We start from the raw sequence: 11,529 nt of genomic DNA, 5'->3' as shown, positions 1-11,529 counted from the left end.
TTAAAAAAGACGTTAAGAAGGGGGAAACTACAACTGTCATTAGTGGGGAGAATTTATGTGATAAAAATGAATGTTTTGCCTAGAATGATGTTTTTGTTTCAGATCATACCTGTTTTGATAACTGATGCACCATTTAAACAGTGGCAGAAGGATATATCTAAATTTGTGCGGTAGGGGGAAAAACCCACAAACTAAATATAAGGTGTTACAGGATGCAAAGGAAAGAGGAGGATTGGGTCTACCTGATTTGAAATTGTATTTTGCAGCTTGCTGTTTGGTTTGGATGAAAGAGTGGCTGCTACTGAGAAGGCTCTTGGAGTTAGAAGGTGAAATTTGGGTGGTACGACAAAGTCAAGGTTAATGTGGATTTTAAAAATCATTATGTTAGAATGCCATATTGAGAATATGGAATAGATACAAACCCAGGTTGTGCCTGAAAACACCTTTGTGGCTCTCAGCACAAGAAGCATTTTATAGATGAGAAATAATAGGCAAACACAAATGGGTAACATCATGAGTTACTAGAATTTTGTCAAGGGGAATGTGAAATAAAATGAAGAGAAGAACTGGTGACAGAGAGATATCATTGTCAATGGTTCTCTTATTTACAGTTATTAGAAAGATTTAAAGTAGACAAAAGAGTTTATGGTTTTGAACATTGTAAGACTAAGTTTGAATTAGAATTGTGCACAAATGATGAACATGTAATTGCTAAAATGTTGAAACTTTTATTGACATTTGAAACAGAAGAAGAACAAGTGAAAGAATGTATGATAAAGTGGGCTAAAAATTTTGGTTATAATAAAGAGATGGAACAATGGGAAAATAGGTGGTTGAAAGGATTGAAATTTACACTATGTTATAATCTTAACGAGAATTTTTATAAAATGGCTGTATATGTCACCAGAGAAATTGTTTAGAATGTATAAAGGCACTTCAAATTTATGTTGGAAACATGAACAACAAGAAGGGACATTTTACAGTGGGGTAAAAAAGTATTTAGTCAGCCACCAATTGTGCAAGTTCTCCCACTTAAAAAGATGAGAGAGGCCTGTAATTTTCATCACAGGTATACCTCAACTATGAGACACAAAATGGGGGAAAAAATCCAGAAAATCACATTGTCTGATTTTTAAAGAATTTATTTGCAAATCATGGTGGAAAATATCAAAAGTTCTTCTCAATACTTTGTTATATATCCTTTGTTGGCAATGACAGAGGTCAAACGTTTTCTGTAAGTCTTCACAAGGTTTTCACACACTGTTGCTGGTATTTTGGCCCATTCCTCCATGCAGATCTCCTCTAGAGCAGTGATGTTTTGGGGCTGTCGCTGGGCAACACGGACTTTCAACTCCCTCCAAAGGTTTTCCAAGGGGTTGAGATCTGGAGACTGGCTAGGCCAATCCAGGACCTTGAAATGCTTCTTACGAAGCCACACCTTCGTTGCCCGGGCGGTGTGTTTGGGATCATTGTCATGCTGAAAGACCCAGCCACGTTTCATCTTCAATGCCCTTGCTGATGGAAGGAGGTGTTCATTCAAAATCTCACGATACATGGCCCCATACATTCTTTCCTTTACACGGATCAGTCGTCCTGATGTTTTTCGCCTTTGCAGAAAAATAGCCCCAAAGCATGATGTTTCCACCCCCATGCTTCACAGGAGGTATGGTGTTCTTTGGATGCAACTCAGCATTCTCTCTCCTCCAAACACGACGAGTTGAGTTTAGACCAAAACATTCTACTTTGGTTTCTTCTGACCATATGACATTCTCCCAATCCTCTTCTGGATCATCCAAATACTCTCTAGCAAACTTCAGACGGGCCCGGACATGTACTGGCTTAAGCAGGGGGACACGCCTGGCACTGCAGGATTTGAGTCCCTGGCGGCGTAGTGTGTTACTGATGGTAGCCTTTGTTACTTTGGTCCCAGCTCTCTGCAGGTCATTCACTAGGTCCCCCCGTGTGGTTCTGGGATTTTTGCTCACCATTCTTGTGATCATTTTGACCCCACGGGGTGAGATCTTGCGTGGAGCCCCAGATCGAGGGAGATTATCAGTGGTCTTGTATGTCTTCCATTTTTTAATTATTGCTCCCACAGTTGATTTCTTCGCACCAAGCTGCTTGTCTATTGCAGATTCAGTCTTCCCAGCCTGGTGCAGGTCTCCAATTTTGTTTCTGGTGTCCTTTGACAGCTCTTTGGTCTTGACCATAATGGAGTTTGGAGTGTGACTGTTTGAGGTTGTGGACAGGGGTCTTTTATACTGACAACAAGGTCAAACAGGTGCCATTACTACAGGTAACGAGTGGAGGACAGAGGAGCCTCTTAAAGAAGTAGTTACCGGTCTGTGAGAGCCAGACATCTTGCTTGTTTGTAGGTGACCAAATACTTATTTTCCACCATGATTTGCAAATAAATTCTTTAAAAATCAGACAATGTGATTTTCTGGATTTTTTCCCCCATTTTGTGTCTCATAGTTGAGGTATACCTATGATGAAAATTACAGGCCTCTCTCATCTTTTTAAGTGGGAGAAATTGCACAATTGGCGGCTGACTAAATACTTTTTTGCCCCACTGTATCATGTTTGGTGGATGTGTAAAAAAGCTAGAAAATTCTGGATTCAAATACACACACTGATTCAGAGGATTTTAAAGATCAATATATAACTGAGACCAGAGTTTTTGTGGAGGGGGGGGGATTGATGAACAAATGGTTGGGAAAAAAGTCATGGAACTTTGTTTTTGTACATAACTGCAACAAGATTACTGTATGCACAAAGATGGAAAGATTTGGCAATACCCACAATGGAGGGTGGTTGGTGAAGATGATGGAACTTGTTGAGATGGCTAAATTGACTTCTTTGGTCAGAGAAAAGACAATATCTATGTTTATTGCTGATTGGAAACCGCTTATGGACTGTTTGCGTAAAACAGAAAAAATGAACTTATGATTTATGGTTTTGATGGTTAGACAGGATAGATTATAGAAAGAAGAGTTATCTTGTAACCACAGAGTAAGAGGTAAATTTATAATTGTACTTATAACTGCTGTAAAGAAGATTAGAAGCTACTTCTTTGTATCTTTTTTCTCTTCTATTTTTCTTTTACTTTTTTTCCTTTCTTGCACTTTTAGCTTTGTTTGATTTATTTCTTTTTCTTTTTCTTATTTTATATTAATTAGTTTTTATCTTCCTTTTTAGAAATCTTTAATAAAAAATTATTTTAGAAAAAAGTTTCACCATGTCATGGAAGCAGAAAACCAGAACAGATGAAAGAAAGAAAGAAAGAAAGAAAGAAAGAAAGAAAGAAAGAAAGAAAGAAAGAAAGAAAGAAAGAAAGAAAGAAAGAAAGAGAGAGAGGGAGGGAGGGAGGGAGGGAGGGAGAGAGAGAGGAAGGAAGGAAGGAAGGAAGGAAGGAAGGAAGGAAGGAAGGAAGGAAGGAAGGAAGGAAGGAAGGGGAGAGAGAGAGAGAGAAAGAGGAAGGAAGGAAGGAAGGAAGGAAGGAAGGAAGGAAGGAAGGAAGGAAGGAAGGAAGGAAGGAAGGAAGGAAGGAGAAAGAAAGAAAGAAAGAAAGAAAGAAAGAAAGAAAGAAAGAAAGAAAGAAAGAAAGAAAGAAAGAAAGAAAGAAAGAAAGAAAAAGAGCAAGCAAGCTATGCACTAGTTTGAATAGTTAGGCTAAGAACAGGATTCCTCCATAGACCCTTACTGACATAACCAAGAAACATTTCAATTCTTGGAAGCTGAATTACACTTACATATAAGCTAACAATAAGAACTGTAGGGTAATGTAATAGGCCACTGAACCAGCTCTGAAAGCATAGGAAATAAGTTTTAGAAAGCTGCTATTGCTTGCCATTGTTCTATAGCTCTCTCACAATTAGCTTTCAGCCTTTTTTTTCCCAATTCTGCAACACCACTGGAAGACAGACTCACCAAATTATTGTGATGAGGAAGAATATGCATATAGTGAAAGTTAAATTCTTGCTATAAGCAATACTGCTTCAGTGGCCAGAATACATTAACTCAGAAATAAGCCCGCAGGAGATAATCAGACAGATGGTCAAAAGTATCTAGGAGAAATATTACAAAAAATGCTAACTCATACCTTTTCATGGCAGGTACTCTCTATTTAATGTTAGAAACCTGGCCATATACAAAGAAACAACAAATGCCACTGGTATGTAGAGGAAGGCTTTGAATAACATGGCTTATGAAAAGCTACTAAAGATCAAACCAATATGTTAAATGGAAAATAGGCCTATATCAGATCATTACTCTAATATATTCATGACCATTTGTGCTGCTCTGCACCTTGTTCACTCCCACTGGAATTATTTGAATATTACAATTCTCTTTCCTCCCTCCACCCTGCACTAGCTTCCAGAAGCACCAGGTTGAAGAAGAATGGCTTAAATACTGTTCTTCTCTTATGTAAGCAGATAATTGTTTAGGTGGAATGTTGTGGTGACATCAAAAGCTAGCAAGAAGCCTAAAAGCTAGCATGCAACAAGCAAGCATTTATATAAAAATAAATCTAACAATTGGTTGATAGATACACGTATAGCTCTTCACTTTGTCATTCAACAGTTGATGACTCTCAGACAAATGTCTGAGCTGTTCCCAATTTTGCAATGTGGGAAGAAAAAATTTCCCACGATTATCCATTTACACTGAAAACTTACCAGCTCTAGAAATGTACTATTTGAAAAAAAACAATTGCAACATAATGAAGAGCTATAATACCAAATTGGATGGTTTCAAAAACTAAGTTAACTGTTTCCTGGTGAGCATCTCTAGGGAACATGCATGCTAAATAATATATCAGATGCACAGTCAGTTTGTAACATAAATATATTGGAAGGAAAGGGAAGTATGTAAAGGAAAAGTAGAAGTACACATAATGTGAACATGATAATTGAGGGCACTGGAATTCAGGGCACTGGAATATTCTGGAATATTTTTTATTTTTCGCTGAAATACCCATGATGGGCCACAAAAAGTCTAGTTTCACCTTCTTTCCTTCTACAGAAAAGTGTTAACCGAGGAGGGATAGCTGTTTTCTGATTGTTAGCTCTAGGAAACTTCCAGCTTGATTACCAACAAATGAATGGCAAGTTCTGTCCTATCAAGTAGAAATGGGCAACCTGTGGCTCTCCAGATGTTGCTGAACAACAATTCCAGAAATTAAAGAGACTAACCGTGTGCAGGATTGCATCCAAAGTTAGGAACGTTTTCATAAAAGTCAGAAGGATAATGTACGTGAACCCTTTTTAGGAGCAGCAGATGGTGTGCAATATATTGGAAAGAAAACCGTTTTCTTACCCAATACAATCTGTGTAATCTACTGTCACAGGATGTGGTCACAGAAGACAGTACAAGTGGTTTCAGAAAAGAATAGCAACATTAATAGGCCTCAAACTGCGGAGTCCTTGGTGCTCTCTGAACTTGGTTGTTTGATTGCAGACATTTCATTACCCAACTAGGTACAGGTAGGCCGTGGGTTAAAAACACCCGGTTTACAGATGACCCATAGTTAAGAAGGGAGCCTACTGTAGCAAAATTCGAGTTAAATACACAATGATTCGAGTTAAATACACAATGGTTCAACTTAATTATACAATACTACTTATACAGTATTATACCATAATACCATTCTGGCTTACATACAAATTCGACTTAAGGACAGACCTTGGGAACAGAACTCGTTCTTAAACTGGGGGCTATCTGTAATATTATCAGTGCTAGTGAGTGTGGGGTTTTCTCCCTGTTCATATACAGTAGCTTGTCCTGCCAGTGTTTGTGGGGGTGTGGTTTTCTGCTTGATTGTTTGTCTGGTGTTAATCCCTGCTTATCTGGGTGTAGGCTGCTAGAGAGGATGTGTTCTGTTCTTTTTGTTTCCTTCTTGGCTTTCTTATTGTCTCTTTTAAATGGTGTGTAAATGTGGTTTACTCTATGTGTCTATTGATGGCTGATGTGTCTAAGTCCCAAGCTTCCAGGAATTCATTAGCGTTTTTGGATTTAGTCTGGTCTAGGATGCTCACAGTTTCCCAGTTGAAACTATGGTTGAGTCTGTCCATGTGTTGTGAGATTAAGGAGTTTTCATCCTGTCTTCTGACTGCTAGTTGGTGTTCATGGATGTGCTCTGCTAGTTTTCTGCCTGTCTGTCCTACATAGTGGCTGTTACAGTCCTTACACTGTATGTTGTAGATGACTCCTGTTTTTTCTTCTTGGACTACTGAGTCTTTTGGTTTACTTAGGACATTTTGGAGAGCTTTTGTTGGTTTGTGTGCTACGGTGATGCCGTGTGGTTGTAAGTCTGTTGGTTGTTTCTGAGATGTTTCTAATGTATGGTAGTGTTCTCCTTTTCATAGCTTCTGTTGGTTATGCTGTAGTGGGTTGAGTGGTCAGACACTTTTTGATAAAGTTGCATGGGTATCCATTTTGTTGGAAGATGTTGCATAGGCAATCTGTTTCCTTTTTCTAGTGTTCTAGATTGCTGCAGGGTGTTCGTGCTTGTCTGAATAATGTTCTTATCCAGCTTCTCTTGTGGGAGGTTGGGGCCTCAAACTGTTAAGCAGAAGCCAAAATGTTCAAGCAAAACTAATTTTCACTAATATGAGGTTCTACACAGAAACAATAATGCTTAAATGTTTCCTCATCCCCCTATATACAATCTAACACATGCATAGCCATGGGAGCAGATCTTTGGAAACAGTGCTGGATCAGACTTCCTGCAACTTAGTAATGCTCAAGATGATAAGCAACCATACAGTTGCACTTCTACAAACAGCTGCCCCGATCAGGTGATCTGTCATTGTGGAGATGACTTCATGCCAGTCGGTTATTTCATAAAGTCAAAAATGCCAATGCTTTAGGTGAAAGTTTCCTTTTTAAAATGTTGGTTTGTGTCATTTCTTAGTAGGAAAAGGAACAAGGGCTATGTTGTCTCCTAAGCCTGGAGCAACCACTCCTACTGCAGGCAACCTCCTATCATAGCAGGCATTTTCCAACAACACAGAAAACCTTCATGAGAAAAGGTCACCCCACTTTAAGCAGGAGAAAATATTATCCTGTAACTGAACGTGGACCTCTGTGGCTTTCCAGATGTTGTTAAACTACATTTGCCAGGACCTCTTGCCACCAGCCATGACACCAAGGAGCCCTAAGCTGAAGTCCAGTTTCAGCCACAGTAGTTGACTGGGTGACTGGGACAGTCACTCTCTCTCAGCTCAACCTATTTCAGAGGGTTGTTGTTGTGAGGAAAAAGGCAAGGCAGGATATAAATCTAACAAATAAATAAATAACTGAGCTACTCTGAATTGCAGTTCATGCTGTTGCTGTTGTTGCATTTATATCCCACCTTTCTTTGGGAAGTTGTAAGCAATTTATGTGGGAAGGGGACTCTCTTCATCCCCACGGCAAATCTGTCAGGTAAATTCAGTTGAGAAGTTAGCCCAAGGCCACCCACTAAATATCAATTGTCTGGCAATCCAATCCCCTGATCACTCAGTTACATCTTGCCATCCTTATTTTTTATGTTTTATTGTAATTTCTTTGCTTGATTGTCATGAGCCACCCAGAGTTGTTAAGAGTCAGACAGCATACAAGTTTAATAAATTATTGTTGGTCGCACAGTCACCCAGATGTTTAGGCTGGATTTGACAGTTTTATCCACCTATTAAATCCTTCCCAATGACCTGGGATAGGCAGATGTTGTTGTCTGATGGTTTGACAGTGTTAAAGGTATTGTTGCAGGATGTAAGCTGTTCCAAGTAAAGCTGCCTTTTGCAATTGATTGATGGTGATTTTGTCAATGCTGATGGTCCTCAAGTGATGTTCCAGATGTTTTGGGATTGCACCCAAGGTGCCTCTTATTATTAGTGCTATTTTTGCTTTCTTTTGCCACAGTTGTTCCACTTCTGTTTATAAGTCTTTATATTTTGTGATTTTCTCCAGTTCTTTCTCTTCTATTCTGCTGTGTCCAGGTGTTGCAGTGTCCACTATCCAGACTTTTTTGTCTGTCTTATCAACAATTGTTAAGTCTGGGGTGTCGTGTGGCAGGTGCTTGTCTGTTTGAATTCTAAAGTCCCAAAGCACTTTAGCTTCTTCATTTTCTATGACTTTGTCTGTTTTGTGGTCCCACCAGTTCTTGCTTGCAGCAAATGGTACTTCTTGCAGATATTCCAATGCACCATTGTTGCTACTTTGTCATGCCGTTGTTTGTAGTCAGTCTGTGCGATCTTCTTGCAGCAGCTAACTAGATGGTCCACTGTTTCTTCAGATTCTTTGCAGAGGCGCCATTTGCTGTCTGTTGCTGTCTCCTCTATTCTGGCTTTATATGCATTTGTTCTTAAGGCTTGGTTTTCTGCAGCCAGAATTAGCCCCTTCTTCAACTTTCTGCTCTTAGCCTTTGCCAGGTCTTGTTGTTACCTGCTTTGACTACTAGTTTTCTTCTGTACTGGCCATGTAATACTTTGCCTTGCCGTGTCTCTTTTCTGTTCTTCATTTGGTCTTTCTTACAGGCCATTCTGGTTCCTTTGGTATTCAGTACGCCTTCATGGTGTCCTAGCTTCAGTGCCTCTTCTTCACTGTCCTTCAGATATTCTTCCAATGCCCTTTTTCTTCTTCAGCTGTCTGGGGTACTTGCAACATTCCATGCCCACCTTGCTCCTTGGTCAGTAGAGTCTGTCGTCAACGTCGCTGCGTGGATGAAGGGCATGATTCATTGCCATTATTTTTTTGGTCTTCCTATCCAGGGCTTTTAGTTCAGTGTGAGTCCAGTCCACTATTCCAGCTGTGTATCTAATGACTGGAATTGCCCAGGTGTTGTTGTTGTTGCTGTTGTTATTTGGAGAGCTAGAAATTCCCACTGCTGTTATCAGCCAATTTTCCTCAGCTTGTTTCTTCCTTCAGTTGCAGTTCAACACATGTGATGGGATTTAGGCTGAGGAAAGGGAGCCAGTTTGGTGTAGTGGCTAAGGCCCCAGGCTAGAAATCAGGGGACTGAGTTCTAGTCCTGCCAGCACAAAGCCAGCTAGGTGATCTTGGGCCAGTCACTCTCTCTCAGCCCTGGGAAGGAGGCAAGGGCAAACCACTTCTGAAAAACCTTGCCAAGAAAACTGCAGGGACTAGTCCTGATAGCTGCCAGGAGTCAAAACTGACTTGAAGGCACCAAAAAAAAAAAAAGGCTGAGGAAGGCTGTAAATAGAAGCAAGTCAGGGGGGAAAAAACTATTCAATGAATAATTTTCAGAAAGGTTTTCTAACAGTGATGGAAATTATAAGTCACTACATTTGTCAAAAGTTACATTGGTTGGTATAATAAAAAGTTAACAAATGTGTTTTGTCATGGCATAGGGCCTGATCACTTGAGGGACTGCCTGTCTCCCATAACATCTGCCCAGCTGATTTGATCCTGCAGGGTTGGCGTGCTCCATGTTCCTTTGATTAAACAAGGCCATCTCTCAGGACCCTGGAAGCGCGCCATCTCTGTAACAGCGCCTGCCCTCTGGAATGAGGTTCCCCCTGAGATCCGGATGACTCCCACTGTTGTTGTTTAGAAGAGCTGTGTAGACCAGGCTCTTCACCCAGGCCTTTGGTGGGGGAGAGGGAGACCCCTCACTTCATCGTGCTTGCCATCTTTTATCTTTATCTTTTATTGATTTTATGGTAATTTCTTTGATTGTTGTGAGCCACCCAGAGTCACTGAGAGTTAGACGGCATACAAGTTTAATAAATTATTATTGTTCTTAGTATTTCAATTAGAATTAACATTAAATGTGCCAGTTTGGTGTGGTGGTGAAGGTGCTGGCCTAGAATCCAGGAGGCTCTGAGTTCTAGGCCTCCCTTCAGCAGGAAAGCCAGTTGGGTGACTTTGGGCCAGTCATTTTCTCTCAGCCCAACTCACCTCACAGGGTTGTTGTCAGGGGAAAATAAGTCGGGAGCATTATGTACACTGCCTTGAGTTATATGGGATAAAGGTAGGGTATAAGTTAAATACATTTAAGCAATACCTTATTTTGACCAGTCAGTTATACCATTTTTAATGGTTTCAATACCTAGCCATAGAGAATAAATGCAGAAAAGAGAAGATCACCTAAAATGTGAAAGCTGGGGGGGGGAGGGGGATACAGGAAACGTGTGTGTGTGTGTGTACACCACTTCCTTCATTATTTAGATCTGTTCCCTGCCCTTAAAGACTTCACTTTTCTAAACTTATATTCCGCTCAGAGTCGTTTCAACGAGATGGGCGGTGACAAATTTGATATATAAATAAAATAAACAAACAAATAAATATTTAAATCAGATACACCTATTTACCAATATAGGATTTACACTCAAATAAAGACATGAGAAAATATATTCCCTTAAAATGTTGATATTTTCTACCATAACAGCTTTTGAAGTGGTTAAACTAAGTGAAAACCTGGCAACATTTATAAGCCAGAGTAACTCAAATACATAGCAGCACAGCCCACAAAACTAAGAAATCTTTACAACTCAGGTTTATTTTTTATTTATTTTATTAATCAAATTTATACACCGTCCATCTCATTTTAAGAACTATGAACTGAGTCTGGAAACAAATAGGTCCCATAAGCCTAGAAGCACTAACCAAATGTTTCACTGAGCCAAATTCAGTTTAATAAGCTGATTTGTTCTGAACCAGTTAAAGTTTCCAGATACATTTCATAATGCAAGAAAGCCATAAGGAACAGAGGGGGCTGGTCCACATTTTTGGAACACTGCAGGTACTTCGCAGATGCCCTCCAAGGGCCAACCACAAGGCACCAAACGGGTGGGCTTGCTCCCACTTTCTCTGCAGGATACTCTCTATCACACAGTTTGTCTTTTTCTAAATAAGAGGGCAGATAGAAAATTAAAAATCGTGGTTGTGTGGCTAAGTGTTATTGGTTCCAGATATATTCATGAAAATAAAGGCAACGGTGGATAAACTCATTTTGCTCTGCAAAGTTGATTTCATCAACTTTTTAAAGGTTTTATTTTTTTTAAATCAGCAGGGACAAGGCGCTTTGTAGACATCAAAGGAAGTGTCTGCAGATATCCTTGTGGCCTGTTCCTGAATTACACCGTTAATGACTACAGTAGTCACATACCTTTTTTTTTTTATTGATTACGTGCCATCAGATTGGTGTTGACTCTTAACAACCACATAGATAGATTTTCTCCATGACAATCCATCCCTAACCTGGCCTTTCAGGTCTTCCAACACATACCATATTTATCTGTGGTAAATTTAACCAGAGTTTATGAAATGACCCCCCCCCCTTTTTTTTTTTGGATTTTCACAATACACTGAGTTACAAGCAAAGAACACAGACTTACACAACATGCTAAAAACTAGTTTTCTAGTTTGTAGCTCAGTGATCCTGCAGCCCGAAGGCAATTCCTCACCTCAGGCAAGAGGAATGTTTCAACTCCATTCCTTGAATCTTTTAGGAATTAATTCATATCACTTTCCCAAGAACCCGAAACAACCAGATTCTTGTGCATTATTATCCAGAAGTAAACC

Source organism: Python bivittatus, unplaced genomic scaffold (genome assembly GCF_059951505.1).
Source record: "Python bivittatus isolate LINGU-HERP-01145 unplaced genomic scaffold, Pbiv_v1 ctg000200_np1212, whole genome shotgun sequence".
Lineage (NCBI taxonomy): Eukaryota > Metazoa > Chordata > Lepidosauria > Squamata > Pythonidae > Python > Python bivittatus.
Note: the sequence above shows the minus strand (reverse complement) of the source record.